At 53.1% G+C, this 15,688-nt stretch overlaps 1 protein-coding gene across 1 annotated transcript in view; it reads left to right on the top strand.

The window, feature by feature from the left end:
• Positions 1–304: 304 nt before the first annotated feature.
• AKAP1 (A-kinase anchoring protein 1) overlaps positions 305–15,688 on the top strand; it is a 32,736-nt gene continuing 17,352 nt past the window's right edge. Inside the window, exon 1 of the mRNA XM_004271788.4 lies at positions 305–468. The gene's annotated coding sequence lies outside the window, so the exon portion shown is untranslated. The remainder of the gene's footprint in view (positions 469–15,688) is intronic.

Below are 15,688 nucleotides of genomic sequence, written 5' to 3'. Positions count from 1 at the left end.
TAGGTGGGGGAGGAGCGAGGGGCGTTCCGAAGACTCCAGCCAGGCCTCTCTCCCGAGCCCAGCCGAGATTACAGCTCATCTCGCGAGAGCCTGAGCAAGGCCCGGCTGCGGGCGGCGGGGGCGGGATGTTGGCGGAACACTCTAGACCGCGCCCCCTCTGGCGCAGCTGGCAGAGGCGCTGGCGGGAGCGGCCGGCGGCGCGCACGCGCAGGTGAGCCGGGAAGGCGCGGGGGCACGAGGGCGGGGGGCGGGGCCTTGCGTCGCGCCGCGGGCACGTCTCTGCGCGTCCTCAGTATTTAATGTCTCTGTGTTCCACGGGTCTGGGCGAGCACGTGGGGGAGCGGCCGGAGTGCAACGCTGCGGGACCGGCCTGGCAGAGGGGCTGAGGCGGGGCAGAGGCGGGGGCCGAGGGGCCAGGGGGCGGCGGCGGCGCGAGGACTCTGCATCCTGACGGTCGCCGAGGAGCTGGTAAGTTGGGGCCGCAGGGAGCGGCTGAACTGGGGACCACCTGCCGGGGCCCCGAGGGCGGCGCCGTTGGGGTGATGGTGATCCTAGGGTGCAGGTGCAGGGTGCGTCGCGTGCTCCAGGACTCACGGGGTGCGAGGCTCCCGACGCTGAGGGCGTGCAGAGGGGTTCCGGCCCGTCGCCTGCTGTCAAGCAGGCCCTTTCTCTTTCGTCGCCTGCGCGCCCCCTCGTCCTTCTCCGCCGGGTTCTTGCTGACAAATCGCTTGTGCTTGGCTGGGGCCGCGCTCCGCAGCCGCGCGGTGTCCCCTACGCGCGTCACCATCCTCGGGGGCGGGAAGCGAGGGCGCGACGCCCGGGATACCCCTCTGCGGCTTAACTTTCCCCGAGCGCACACACTCTCCCGAGAGACGGACCTGAGTGCGTTCCACCCAAGGTCGCCCAACCCCACACGCGTTTACTTTTCAAAGGTTGTGTGTACCCAGTCTGAGCCGGGAGAGGCGCCGGCGGGCGGGCTGTGGGCAGGGCCAGGTGCTCACAAGGGCGAGGAAGTGTCCCAAGGCCTGCGGGCACTCCTTCCCCACTGAGTTGAATTGGTCACTTCAGGAACCTCACCCAACTTCTGGGCCCCTTTATATCGCCCGGGGGTGCTCCCCATCGAGGCCGGCGGTGGCAGACTGGAGCTGGTCGCTCTGCCCCTGGGAGTTCAGTGCGGCGAACCAGGGGAAGGGGCTCGGTTTGCAGAGCCGGGAGGATGAGCTAGGAGATAGGTCGTGATTGGAACCTTGTTGCGGGCGGAGGGAAACCGTTTGAACCGAGTTAGGGTCCCGATGTGAAAGGCTTGGTGACTCTCAAGAGGATTAGCTTTTGCAGCCCCTTAAAGGGTGTCGGAGAGGCGGAGGCTGTCCTGTCCCGTGTGCCCGCTGACTTAATGCCCGCGGGTTTGTGGGTCACGTGTCGGGCTCCGCCTGCACCCACCTCTGGTCCTCGGGCCGGAGGGACCACGCTGGTTTCGGGGTTCTGGATCAAAGTGTATTTGGGCAGGCTTTCACCAGTTTTACTATTTTGTGCCCTTGGGTGCGGTTCCTCCCATTTCCCCACCAAGGAAGGCACAAGAGACGGATAGGAGCTGTTGGTGTGTTGGGTGGTGCCGAATAGACCTGGGACTGCTTGGAAGCCCTGGGCGTTTCGCGGTCTCCCTTCTCCGCGGAGATGCAGAGGTTGGCTGGCGCCTTCTTGCCCCCCGGCCTCTACTAACACAAACCCGGTGCACTTAACTCCAGGTGTGAGAGGAGGCCTCTCAGGTCGGGTAGGGTGTGTGGGCAGGACAATTAGGTTAAACTAGCCATCTTTCCCCTATGAAGTTCAGGCTGCTTGGTGTTTAAATTTATTTCCTGCAGGGAAATCTGGGTTGCTGGACACTTGGTACAGTCATATCTGTTGGTTTGCTATCCAAGCCCCCCACCCCGTTTGTCGAAATTATTGATCAAGAAGCACCATTCACAAGAAGCTGTTAATTCTGGCAACTAGTGACCTTACTTTGCTACCCTGTTATTGTAACTAAGTCCTTCCCGGATTAGTTTTTTTTTTTTTTTTTTTTTAAATTCTGTTTAGAAGTTTGGGCTCCTAGTAAGCACCACCCACCCTCTTTGCTCTTAAAGGTACAGAGCATCTTTGAAATGCAGAGAGGGCAGCATGATTTGACCATTTATCAGTTCCTCTTTTCTTGAAGTTCAGGTGGTTCACCTGCTGATTATTTAAGATTTTCTCAGCACTGGAAACAAGTGAAGTAATTCTGGGGGAGCTTTTCTGACTTGTGTTGAACCTTTCCTCTTGAACCTCAAAACTAGTTTTGTGGGTTCTGGGTAGTAATTCCTGGGTATATTCTCGGATGAAGAATGGCCCTAGGCTAGAGTAGGTTCTCTGCGTCCTACAAGTATGCAAATCTTTGAAGCCTTTGTGCCTACCTGGATTAAATAGGCTCTATTGTCATATGTTTTGTCAGGTGATGGCCCAGAAGTTGCAGGTAACTGATCCCCTCCCAGCCTGTGAGTGTCTAGCTGGAGCCCTTTGTGTGAATATCATTTCCTCCTCCCAGCTGTTTCTAGGAAGTACACTCAGACTTGGCCACTGCAGGGTGGCAGTGAAGGTGTCTGTTGGAAGTGGCTGCTCAGGTGCCACGGGGATGTGTCTCCAGTATAAGGTTGCTCAGCATCAATATTTTAAAGTCATTTGTTTTGCTCTACCTGGTAACCCAAATTATTCTTGGGCTTTGAACCCAGGCCAGGTCATAACCATCGTTTGTGGGTGAAGGCTAGTTTTAGGCTTTTCAGTGTTCTCCCATCCTAAAGACAAATTACGATAATATTTGTGGGGCATGGCACTGTGCCTGGTACATGATGGGTGCTCAAGCATTGATTTCTTTTTTTTCCCTCTTTCTTAAAGAGTCTCTGAGACTGACTTTAAGTTTCCCTTGAATCTGTTAAGTGACTTGAATTCTAATAAAAGTACCCTGCTCCCCAACCTCTGACCTGGAAACTTGGTTGGAAGGAGGGGGAAAACAAATTGGCTTCCCCACACTTTGCCAGCCAGCCTCCTGGCTCAAGCCTACAGCACCCCATGTGCCTGGTGAGCTGGTGCCTTCCAGCCCATTCTCCCCAGGCTCCTCCTTCCTCATCTTCCTTGTGAGTCTAGAATGAATGGGCTTCTCTGCAGTTTGGACCGCTGTGCTCTTGTGGGGAAGTTTTGGGTGTGACTTAGTACCTTCAGCTTACCTTTCTAGGGAGTTTCCCTCTGCTCTGGGCAGGTGGTGGTGGGTCCTTACGGGCCTCTTATCCCACTGAAATCATTTCATGCTATTTGAGTTGCTGATCTTTGTGGGATGTATTTTAATCCTAAACCTTCATTTCTAGGGCAGGTTGTTTCTTCCACATCCCTTTCTGGTGTAATGTCTCACACAGGTTTCACCTTTGATCGTTTAACATCAAGTACCCTTTGTGTGTGGCATTTCCACCGAGCAAACCTGCTGGCCCTCGTACCTAGTTTTAAACTTGGGCCGTGTAAAACAGTGACAGTGTTTCGGGTAGGACAGAGTAGCTGGAGAAATAGCTGGTGGGGACATGGAAACTAAAATTTAGGGGACACCTCTTCCTTGATAGTTACTCTGGGAGGTGAGTTACAAGCAAACGCCTCCCTAATCCTTTAATCCTGACACCTCTGAGTGCAGTTGAGGGTGAAGCTAGAGTTCATTCGGGATTGTTTCAGTGGCTAATAAAAAATACAAATAGAGGGATAGAGACACCGACAAGTGTGGGTTTGGACTTGAACTAGAGGGCTTTTGTGAGAAGGACAAGGAGTCATCAAGTCCATGGGCTTTTCACCTAATCTTTCTGTTGCTTTCTAAGCAGATTGTTGCAGTAAAGGAATGTGTGTTATCATTCAGCATTCTGAGGACTGGCTTTCAGCTATAAGGAACTTTCGAGGTGTCCTTTTCCTCCTCCTAAATGGTTCTACTAAGTGGTCTTTGTTCTGTCCAGTTCTTGCCATCTTGAGTGTCTCTGCAGCTCGGTTTGATAAGTTTGCAACAGTTGACAGTAAACATTCTGTCCCCATCTGGTCGTACAGCCTGGCTGCCTTCACTTAGCCGGTCCTCACTGAGGCCCATGTACTTAGGAACAAAGCAGGGCCTCAGAAGAGTTCTGGAAGTAAAGGTATGCAGTGCTGAGGGCTGATGAGGCTTGTTTCACCCTGGGCTTAGCTAGCAAGAGCCCTGGATTGGGGGTTGTGGGTGGAGTGGAGGTTGAGATCTGGGTGCCGCTTTCAGGGTTGAAACCTGGCTGGGGTTCCAGGCAGGTCTGTTGGCCCTCAGGGTCTTAGTTTCTTTAGCTGGTGAAAGAAGATTGGTCAACACCAAAGCCATTCAGACTGTGCCCCTAAGAGCACAATCTGACTAACCCCTGGAGTTAGTCAGCCCCTTAGGGCTGCTGGGAGGTAGAGTTGCTGCAGGTTGTGTATGGGAAGCAGGGTGTGTTTGGGCTGGGGATGCCTGGGTAGTACAAGCCGAAGTCTAAGAAAAAAATGACAACCCACTGTTTCAGGTGCATTTGAAGTTCATTTAACTCTAAGGTGCTACTGTACTAAATATTTTTATTTTTTACAATATCTTAATCTCCTCAGTCTGTCTTTAGGGTTGAGGGTCTAGAGCTGCCTTGTCCTATAGGGTAGCTACTAGTTATGTGTAGCTAGTTAAATATAAATTTTTTAAAGCATTAAGTAAAATTAAAAAATTAGTTCCTTGGTGACAGTAGTCACATTTCAAGTGCTCAGTAGCTTCATGTGGCCAGTGGCTGCAGTACTGGACAGTGCAGGTTCTGGAACATTTTCATCATCACATAAAGCTCTGTTGGACAGCACTGGACTTAGTTCTTTGCCCAACTCTAAAAGCTTCATTGTCTCGCCTTGTAAAGCATCATGTGTTTGGGCTTAGTCTTCCATATTCCACACACCCAACAGCTTTGGTGACAAGTTATTTATCAGTCCTCTCCATGGCATGTTCAGAGCAAGTTCCGGTCTGCCAGCTTGGAGGGCAGTGATCAATTATGAAACAGTTTGAGAAAGGAGTGTAGTGAGGGCTCTGGGGATGGGAGTGTGAAGTGAAGGGGCCAGACGCTAAGCCTTTGGAAAGCCGTTTTCGCTTGAGAGCCTGTTTATCAGTGTAAAGGTCCTCGCTGCTTCTCCAAGGCCAGTGCTCACTGGCTTGGTCGTTACGTCAGGAGGCTTGCTATTTGGTCCTTCACTCACCTGATGACTTCCTGCAGGTCTCAGTGTGGGCCCTCTGCTGAACCAGGTTGCAGACACCTTGCGGACAAGCGTCATTTTCATTCTGCTCCTCCGGTCCATCTCAGTGTTAGGAGGCCTGGCTTTACTGAAGGCCTCGGGGAGAGTTGGTCCCCAGTGGGGATCCCGAAGTGTTGGTGTGGAGCCGGCTCTGGGGAGTGCGCTCTATTTCCAGATGCCCCTCATCTAGTCCTGGGTGTGCTTAGTTTGAACCCTACTAGACTGGCCTTTGGCATATAATGTGAACTCTTTCTTTGGACCCCAACAGCAGAAGATGCATAACAGACACTTACTGAGTACCTACCGTATACCTGATAATTTGGCAGGGTTTTTGCATGTTATTCCCTTTTTATTCTCTCTCAATCCTGTGAGGTTAAGAATTCCTAGTTTGTGGACTTTCCTGATGGCACAGTGGTTACGAATCTGCCTGTCAATGCAGGGGACCGGGTTCGAGCCCTGGTCTGGGAAGATCCCACATGCTGAGAAGCAGCTGAGCCCGTGTGCCACAACTACTGAGCCTGCACTCTAGAGCCCACGAGCCACAACTACTGACCCCACGAGGCACAACTACTAAAGCCCTCGCGCCTAGAGCCCGTGCTCCGCAACCAGAGAAGCCACTGCAATGAGAAGCCCACGCACCACAATGAAGAGTAGCAACTAGAGAAAGCCCGTGCGCAATGAAGACCCAATGCAGCCAAAGATAAATTAATTAATTTAAAAAAAAAAGAATTTCTAGTTTGTGTATGTGGAAACAGAGGCCCTAAGGAAGGTAAGCTGATCCCAGGGCACAGGACTGGGCTGTCTTGGGGCTTAGATCAGGGTTCAGTATCTCTAGCTCCCTGCTTAGAGGCTGTTTCTTGTTAACTGCCCCATTACCCCTCCATCCTCATCCAGAAAGTGAAACTGGGTTTTTAAAAGAATAAAATCCCACAAACTGAGTCAGACTGTTAGGTCATTACAGCCTCATTCAGCCCTAGGAGGGAGGTATTTGTATCCCATTTCTTTGGATGTTATCATTTTACAGGAAACAGAAGTTAAGGATCTTTAAGGCAAGTATTTTATCAGAATTACGCAACCGTCCAGTGCCTTGGAGCTGCATAACCATGCCTTAGGGCCTGGAGAACTGCTCTTGAGACTCTGGCTTAGTTTGATCACCTGGTTGAAAAGGCAGCCTTGAAGTCACTCATTCCCTGGCTAGTAATAGTGTGGCCTGTCAGACCTCACACAGGGTTTCGAGACCATCCCCTGGCCTCAACAGGCCATCGCCTGAGAGTAGCTTGGCTTGCTCCCTGTTGGAGCAGGCAGCAGGATCCCTTCAAGCCCAGCCCTCAGCTCTCAGCACGCTGCCCTGCCCCCCCCTTCCCTCCAGCCTTGGCTGGGAAGACAGATCTCCTGCCCCTCCCCCTTCCTGCCCCTCCTGAGAGAGAGGAGTGGCTTGCCCTGAGCTGCACTGGGATGGGCGTGAGCTCTGTCTCTAGTGAGGAGAGGCCATGCTGAGACTAACCTCCTTGCTTTGTCCTTTGACTTTGGTGAGGCCCGCCCAGCCAAGCATGTGCTATCATGCTATTTTTAGCAGGTGGTATCCTTTAGGAGGGCCAAGTGCATGTGGCTTCAGTGTACGGGGCAGGTCCTGGTGCCAGAGCTGCTGCCTCTCCTAATCAGGGGAGGAAGGAGAATAAACCACCCTAGAGACTGTCATGGGGGATGTATACGTGTGTGCGGTCACTTAAGAGGTCCCTGGGCTGCTTTTTCTATCTGGACCTGTGGCAAGGACCCACCCCTGCCTCCCGGGCCAGGCAGGCATGTGATCGAGGCAGCCCAGTGAGCCGGCACTCCTAGGTCAGGATTGCTGTCCTAGGGAAGGACGACCCAGCAGCCGATTTCTCAGGAAATCACATTAGTTCTGTCTCGTGGGAAGTCACCCAGCCTGAGGACAGGCCACTAAAAACTCTGTAAAACTATGAATCCGCGGCAGCCTCATAACTGGCATCCTCTGACTTAAGCCAAAATAAAACCACGAGAGAAGGCAAACCCATGCCCTTCAGCAGGAATTCTTACTGGGAAGCCACTGAGGCTGAAGAGATATGAAAAAGGGGTTTGACAAACAAGTTTTGTTCCTCGCTGCCCTCCATTCTCCCCCCTTTCTTGTCCCTTCTTTCCTCTAACTTGGAGCTGCCAGCTCCAGCCCATCTCTCTTGTTTCTGATTAAGAAAGCTTAGAGCCATATAAGGTCCTCTGTTGCCTATGGTTTACGTTGGCTGGAGAACAAGGTTGTTTTCGCAAAGTCCGATTCAAAGAAGTGGCAGGGACTTCTGTGTGTGTGTCTGTCTGTCTCTGTCCTCCATCCGCAACCCCACCCCCACCCCCGGAGGGGGGCTGGGCCACCTTATTGGGACAGATGCACTTGAGGGTGTGGAGGCACTGTGGGTGAGGGCTTAGCTGCGGTCCTCCAGGGCTAACGACCCCAGGGCTTCCTGGCAGATGCATTCGCTGAGAACTCAGAGCGAACCTCTGTTGGCTCACACGGTACGTGCCTGCCATGCTACCAGCCACAGAGGCACTCTGTCCTGGAGCGGATGCTGCAGTCAACTTCTGTTCATTCAGAAACTACAGTCCCCTGGCTTTTCGGGCAAGTCGGTCCCCCTCTCTGGAGGGAGTTGGGTGAACCTGGTCTTCCAGGTTCTTAACCTTCAGCGTGGCTTCTGCGCAGCGATGCTGGGGAGCAGTTTCTCTGGCAGCGGCCCTCCAGCCTCGTCTTTGCCTCCCCTTTCTTGCTGTCTCTTGAGTCAGCCAGGCTTGTTCCTGCCTTAGGTTGCTGGCACGTCTTCTGCCCGCTGGAGCCTTCTCCCCCTCTCCTTTCCCTGTCCTCTCAAGATCTTGGCAGAGCTGCTCCTTGCTGTTCACTCTCCTGCCACCTCTGCAGAGAGACCTTCCCTGACCATTCTGTCTAAAGCTCCCCCTCTCCCAGGCACACTTGATCCAGCCTTCGTCAGCCTGGCTTCCTCGTTTAATCTACGCAACACAGAAAGTGATTGGCTTTCTCAGCTCTCCCAACTAGTACCATTCTGGATGCACAGGAGTATGGTTAATTCATTACGTGCAGGGGATGCCTAGGGCTCAGCTGTCTGAATCTGTTGAGAGAGGCTGCAGGTTCCGGCTTCTTTGCGGTATTATCTCATTTGAAATGTGACTCCCTACCCCTCCTTCCACCTTTGCTTCCGGAGGGCTCCCCCACCTCCCTGCCCCCAACCCCAGTGGAACCTGGCTCGCTGTGGGTATTAAAATCTTTATTAAATGGCTAGCCCTGGGGGGGTTCTGCTGCCTGATGCTGGTGTGACCTCACCGGGGTGGGGGGATCATACGCCTTGTCTCTGAAAGGGTCTAGCTGTCAGTAAGCATGTTCTCTTTCTGAGTGTTACTCTGTGTCAGCGCGGCAGTTGGGGGTTTTCTGAAGGAAGGTTGGTATCAGTTATTATGGGAAAATAAAGCAGTATAAGTTTGTGCATAGATGAATTGGGGGCTTCCCTGGTGGCTCAGTGGTTGAGAGTCCGCCTGCTGATGCAGGGGACATGGGTTCGTGCTCTGGTCCGGGGAGATCCCACATGCCGCAGAGCGGCTGGGCCCGTGAGCCGTGGCCGCTGAGCCTGCGCGTCCGGGGCCTGTGCTCCGCAACGGAGAGGCCAGAGCAGTGAGAGGCCCGTGTACCGTAAAAAAAAAAAAAAGATGAATTGGCACTAATACATATTTGTTATAATGGTTAACAAGAAACATAAAGTTGTATGGTAGTAGAACGTCCATTGTAGTTAATACTTAAGAATGTATTAATTTTCTGTCAAAGCGTTGCTTGTAGACAGATTTGACTTTTGACTCTGGTAAGCTTTGAAAGAACAGCCCTTTGCTTGGAGTGCTTCCCCACCCTGTCCTGTTCTCTTCTAGAGGCAGCCGTCCTCCCTGCCATTTACCTCTACACAGTTGACTCTTGGTCTCCTGGGGCATTTGTTCCAGGACCCCCGCAGGTAACCAAAATCTGCGGATGCTCGAATCCCTTACAGCCTCTGTCCTCGGGTTCTGCGTCCATAGACAGGGAGGGCTGACTGTATTTCTAAATAGTATACTACTCCTTTTTTTCCTTCCTTCCTTTTTAAAAATATTATCTGTTTTGTTTTTCTGCTCTGCAAGATAAGGACTTGGTCCATTCCTACACTTTTTCCCCCCTCATCCTCTCAGTATAGAGGTAACCCAACATTTGGTCACATGACAGTGTTGTGATCTAAATATTGCTATGGCTGCAATCCTATTTCCTTTCTTGTCTCCCCCCTCCCTTCTCTTCTCCTAGTTAATTTCCTTTGTTTCCTTAGCTTGGTTTTCTTTGTATGTCTCACCAGTTCTCTGACTCACCCCTGGGCCTTGGCCACTGCGGGTCGATTGCCCGGAAGCTCCTCTCGGGAAGCTCCTCTCGTGCTTAAACTTACTGCAGACTCAGCAGTTCCGAGTCGCTCCTGGGAAGCATCCCCGGTCCCCTGGCTCCGCTTGCCCTGCATCCTGGGACTTCCTTCTCCCCTTCTCTTGTGTTGCTTCCTGGATTGGTGCCCCCTCCTTTCTTGTTTTACTCCCTCGTCTTGGTGAGAAAGTGTGCGAGGGTGGGCAGCCAACCAGAAGCACGCTGATCTGTGCCCAAGGACAAGCCCCTTTGAAGGCAGGGGTTGGAGCCGTGCAGCTGAAGGCTGAGGGTTGGTGGAAAGACGGCAGAGACAACCAGGCCCCCAGGTCCCTTCTGCCACACCAGCAAAAGGCCGGCCTTTACTTCAGGAGTAGTTGAAATGAGAGGGGATCTGGACCTGGGTACCAAGTCGTGGTGAGAATGAAAGTCTACATGCTGAAGGGGGCACCCCCGCCCCCTTGGCTCCCATGGCACTGCCATTAAGGCTAACGTCCTTTCACCTCTCACCCCAGGACACTAGAACATCCTAATTTGGGGTGTCTGGCAGCCTGATTCCTACCCCCGCCCCCTGGCCCAGCCAGGACATTTGCCTGACTTTTGGGCTGTGGCAGAGGGTGGCAGTACCAGGCCCACTGGAGAAGAGGTCATTGGGGGGTTTTGCCCCCAAAGAACTTGAAAGTCTTGAAAGAGGGCAGTGCGTTTGTTGATTCCTGTCTGTGTCGCACCGAGCTTTGTACGCTGTTGGTACCGATGAATGTTTGTTGAGTAGAAATTACGTTATGTGCCTTTATGGGATTTCTGAGTTGGTCATATTGCACTGTCTGCCATTTGGAAAGCCATTGTCTTACCTCTTTGCTTTCCCCACCCGAGATGGTGGTGGGAAGGGTCTTTTGCTTCATAGCAGCATCTTTTCTGATTCCTTCTGAAGGCACATGCCGTCCTTATTAGCTTTCAGGTGAGCGTGTTGTCAGAGCACACCTGCATACCTTTTGGGCAGTCTTGTGTTCTGTGGTCATGGGTGGGAACTCCATGTGCCTGGGAACAGTTTCCTGGCCCCTGCTCTATCACTGTCCTCAGAAACCTGTCAGAATTCACTTGTAAAGCAAGAAGGTTGCCAGGAGCCAGGGATAAGGGGCAGGATGGATGTGACATAGTCTTTCACGTTTTTAAGAACCACATCCCTACCCCCAAGGGAAGCAATGGGAAGTCCTTTGTAGGAGATGCTGATTTTCCCATATCATCTGAAGCCTGGTGAGACTGGATGGCTGTGGGTTTGGTCAGAGGAGGAGGAGAGAGGTTGGGCAGTTAACCCTGCGTGGGTCCCTGATTTCTCGAGTTTTCCTAAGTGGAAGTTTAATTTTCAATTGAGCTGGAGGAGGAAGAGCTCTTAATTTGAGACCATGTCCAGATGGGATTTTTTTGCTTCTGACTCTTCTTACCTGGAGCTCAGGTACTGGACCCCGAGTTTCCGCTTTGGTTGGAGGAGGCTTCAGTGAGCAGGTTCTCCCACCCAGATGTTACTGGGCGAAGCCTCTGGTCTCCCAGAAAGCAGACTGGAAGTGTTCCGTGACTTTCGTGGGACAGCTGGTCCACGCAGAACGGGCAGTGTGGTTGGTCTAGCTCCCCTGGCCGCTGTGCTGGGCCATCACAATGGAGGGTGTGGGGGACAGTCGTTACTGTGAGCTAATTTGGAGTCTTTAGGGTGCCAACATGAGTCACAGCCCATCCAGGCCCCCTAAGGATGAAGGTAACAAGCCTGTGAACATGGGCTGGGCGAGGCCAGCCGCCTGAGGCATGGCCCCAGCGCTGTGATTCCTGGGCCCCAGCCATGCTGCTGAGGGTCAGTGGCCCAGCTCACCATCGTCCCCCACCCCCAGGGGCAGGACCATGCTCTGCTCAGCAAGGTAGGCGCTGGCCGTTGCAGCGTTTACCCAGCCCTTGTGTTTCCTTCAGGTCTTCGGGGACACCACCTAGCACTGCGCTGTCCACTAGGTAGCCACCAGCTGCATGTGGCTGTTTAGATTTACATTAACATCAGATAAACTTTAAGATTCAGTCCCCCAGTCACACTGGTCACGTTTCCAGCGCTCAGGGGCCCCCTGTGCCTTAAGTGGCCACCAGTCCTGGACTGCAGTCCCCCCTCGGGGGCGGCTCAGGCCTTTGCCTCTTGCGACCTGCTGCTTTGGCCGTGCCACAGCTGCCACGGCTTCTTCCCGTTGTCCTGACAGCAGAGGTCAAACACCATTTGTCCGGGCCTGCCAGCCATTCGGCTCCAGCTCCCGGACTCATCCTGCTCTACTCTGCTGCGCGCTCCACCCCCCAAGGCATCTTGGGTTTAGAACCTTAATTTATGCTGTTAGCCCACCATTACAGCCTAAGGAAGTCATGGCCTTCCTTGAGACAGCCTCCTTGTGTTCTCTTTGCCCACTTCCGAAGTCAGGCTCAGCTTGGTCATCTGTGTGTGAGAGACAGAGAGATTCCTCCATCCGGACTGTGAGCTTCTGGTGGCCAGCAGCGTTTTCTTGCAGCGACTTAAACGTATTTGTATGTGCGGAAGCTCAACCTGATGAGGAATTGGGTAAATGCATCCTGTACAAACCCAGAGACACCCTTGTAGTCTTGTAAAGACCTCTGGGGTGGGGGGCAGGTGGGGGACGACATGGGCCCAGCCAGCAGCCTGCCGTTATTCTCTGAATGCAGCGGCAGCAAGTGCTAGGCTTTAGGTTCTGAGTCATGTAGCTGTTCCCTGTCCTTGGAAGGCCCCCTTCAAGAGGGGAAGCCCCTTAGCAAGAATTTGATGTGCTGGACACTCCAGAGATGGGCTGTCTTGCGCCCCCTGTTGGTGAACACCCAGGGACCGTCTTCAGCAAAAGTGAACATGTAATGCTGGAATAATGGAAGAAATGTTCAGATTTCTTGGAGAGTGTTTAAAAGCCCACTCAGAACACAGAGTAGGGACTTCCCTGGTGTCCCGCTGGTAAGACTCTGCGCTCCCATTGTAGGGGGCCTGGGTTCGATCCCTGGTCGGGGAACTGGATCCCGCATGCATGCCGCAACTAAGACCCGGATCATAGAGTAGATCTGGCTTCACTGGCCAGGCCCAAGCCCACACTGGACTTGTAAGGCTCTTGGCCCCCTAAGCTCTTGTTTTAGGGTCGATTTTCCCCCCCCATCATTAATCACACGCAGCTCTTTTCCCACAATAACCACAGCCAAATTGATTTAATGGAACCAACACTCTTTGTTTTCTTGTTTAGTAAATCTCGCAAAGATCTGCCTTCTTATTTAGCAGAAGGCTCTAGACTGCAGTGACTGCCCTGGTCATCACGCTTGGGAGTGAGACCATTACTTCTCCGGAGGTAAGCTGTTCTGAGAAGCTGCCTGCTCCTCTGGGAGAAGGAAGACGTCTTCTTAGGACCTGGACTGACCCAGGTGAATGCTGCAGCCTTGGGGGGCTGTGGCATGTGCCTGCGTTGAGCTCTGTGTGACCACTGGGCGGCCAGCCAGCCTGCATCTATTTCCCAGCAAATGGACCTGCTAAAAATAAGCAGGCAGCCAGATTCAAAATAGCCAGGTCTCCTCCCCACCAGTGCTAGGGCCGGCTCTGCATTCTTCTGCAAGGTTTTTCCTGCGCCTGAGTGTCCTGGGCCTGGGGTGGGAGGCCCTGGGGGAGGAGGCCGTCTTCATTAGTGAGTGAGTGTGAAGGCCGTTAGACCTCCAGTGTTAAATGCCACTACAAACCTCTTCAGAGGTTCAGGTTTAAAAAAGAAAAAAAAAAAAACCACATGCACACAAAACCAGGGCAAAGAGAGCAGCTCATACATGAGTCTGTGCCCAGAGAAGGAAGGTAGCAGCGGGCCTCGTGAGGGCTGCCGCTGTGTGTGTGCGTGAAGGCAGCCCCTTCAGGATTCAGGGAAGGTGGGTACATCCTGCACCCCCTGTCCAGGCCTATCAGACCGGGTGGAGCAGGGAAAACGGTGCCTTACCGATGCACAAGTCTGTCTGAGTGAATTGGCTCAGGTAGGGCCCTTCCAAGTTGAAGGGCCGAGGAAGTGAGGGACTTTCCTTGACTGGTGAGAAGTGGGGCTCCCCGTGAGATGCCCCCAGGCCGCCGCGCCCTTGGTGAAACCCACTAGCCTCCTGAACCCGCCACCTTTGGGTGGGGTGTCTGCTGATCCCGGCGGCTCCTGGCTCTGTTCTCGGTGGAGCTGGCTCCTGAGGCTATTCACGGTCCCCTGGTTGCTGGGAAAAAGTACACGAGCCCTGTGTTCCCCTTCTTTCTGGGGATCTCATACTTCTTTTCTCAAGCGCCTGGAGCTCTCCCTGTCGGGCGGTTCCTGTCCCTGTGGGCGTGGAGAAGAGGGGCCACTGCTGCTCCCCACGTAGAAGCAGCGGCTCCTGGCGCCCCAGCTCTAGTCCCTGGGGTGAGTGGTGGCCACTGGGATCAGGTGGGACATTCAGGGTCCTGTGGGGTGGCTGACACTGCTTCACGGTGGCAGCATCACCCCCCTTCTCTGAGGCCCTTCTGGCACAACAACGGGCTATTTGTCTGGCTTGGAAATGCAGAACGTGTCTCCTGAGCTGTCATTAGCTGAGTAGCCTGTTGGGGGGCGGTGGGGGGGCTATAGATGGTGGATCCGGGGGCTTGTGCCTCAGTCTCTTGGGGACCGAGCTCGGCTGGCAGGGTTAGGTGGGCAGGTGGCAGCGGTGTCCCTGGGTACAGAGCAGCAGGCAGGGAACACGTGTCATGGCCCCAGGCGGCTGGTTCTGTGCGTTCAATCTGAACTAGGGCTGGGAACGGAACAGATGAGGCGGCAGGGGAGGCCAGGGACGTGGTGGGCTGTGGTCTGGGTCGCGGTGTGGACCTCGTGGAGTGCAGAACCAGAGCTAGACTGGTGGTTTGTGTTGGGCCTCTGCCCTATTGTAGTGTAGCCAACTTCTGAGATCCTGGGGGTTGGATGGGGACACCTGCTGGAGAGCAGACCCCTGTGATTGGCTTTTACTTCCAAAGGGGGGGGGGGCTTCTTTCAGCTATTTTGAGAAGCAGTTTACGTCTTGGTAGCAACTCCCCCCTTACACACACACACACACACACACACACACACACACACACACACACACACACACACACACACACACCCCCCAATGTAAGTCTGTGGCCTTGGGTCCTTGGTGTGTAAAGTGAGGAGACTGCCCCCTATGGGTAGTTAAGACATAGGATTCTTTTTCTTCCTCTCCATCCCATTCCATTTAGTCTTTTACCTGAGAGCAGAGAATTGCTGGAATACTATGGGAATCACAGCTATAAGCCCTGCTGAAATGGGATTAGAATAATAAGGAATTAGAATATAACTTTACTGACGAGGAGAAAACCTGTGTTCAGACCCCAGCCCCACTTCCTGTGGCAGGTGATCTGTTGGGTGGGACTTGATTTCCTGATAATGGGCCTTATCCTGAGTGTGCCCGTCCCCCATAACCTCTTTTCCTTCTCACATTTCATTTTATTTATTTATTTATTTTTATGTGAAGGACGTTGAACAGAAAGCAAATCTCCATAATCTGCCACCACCTTTTTGCGGGCGTGTGCAGGTTGTTCCAGAACAGTGACTTCCCCAACTTGACTGCACAGTGGGAAAAAAAAAACAAACCCGATGCCCAGGTTTCACCCTCAGGTTCTGATGTAATTGTTCTGGGTACCACTGTGAGATTTTAAAAGCCTCCCAAGTGATGCTGGTGGGCAGCCAAGTTGGAGGATCTCTGTTAAAGAAATTTAAAACTCTCTCTTTCCAAAAGGAAAAAGGGAAGACTATCCCTATTTGCAGATAAGGAAAAAAACAAGTTTGGGAGGGTTTGTAGGATACAAGATCAATGTACAAACCTTCCCCTCTTCCACAGCTGAAAGGTTTGGCCTGGATCCTTCCGAGTTTTTCCATGGGATTATGTGGACAT

Source organism: Orcinus orca, chromosome 19 (assembly GCF_937001465.1).
Source record: "Orcinus orca chromosome 19, mOrcOrc1.1, whole genome shotgun sequence".
Lineage (NCBI taxonomy): Eukaryota > Metazoa > Chordata > Mammalia > Artiodactyla > Delphinidae > Orcinus > Orcinus orca.
This window is presented reverse-complemented; position numbering and strand designations above follow the sequence as displayed.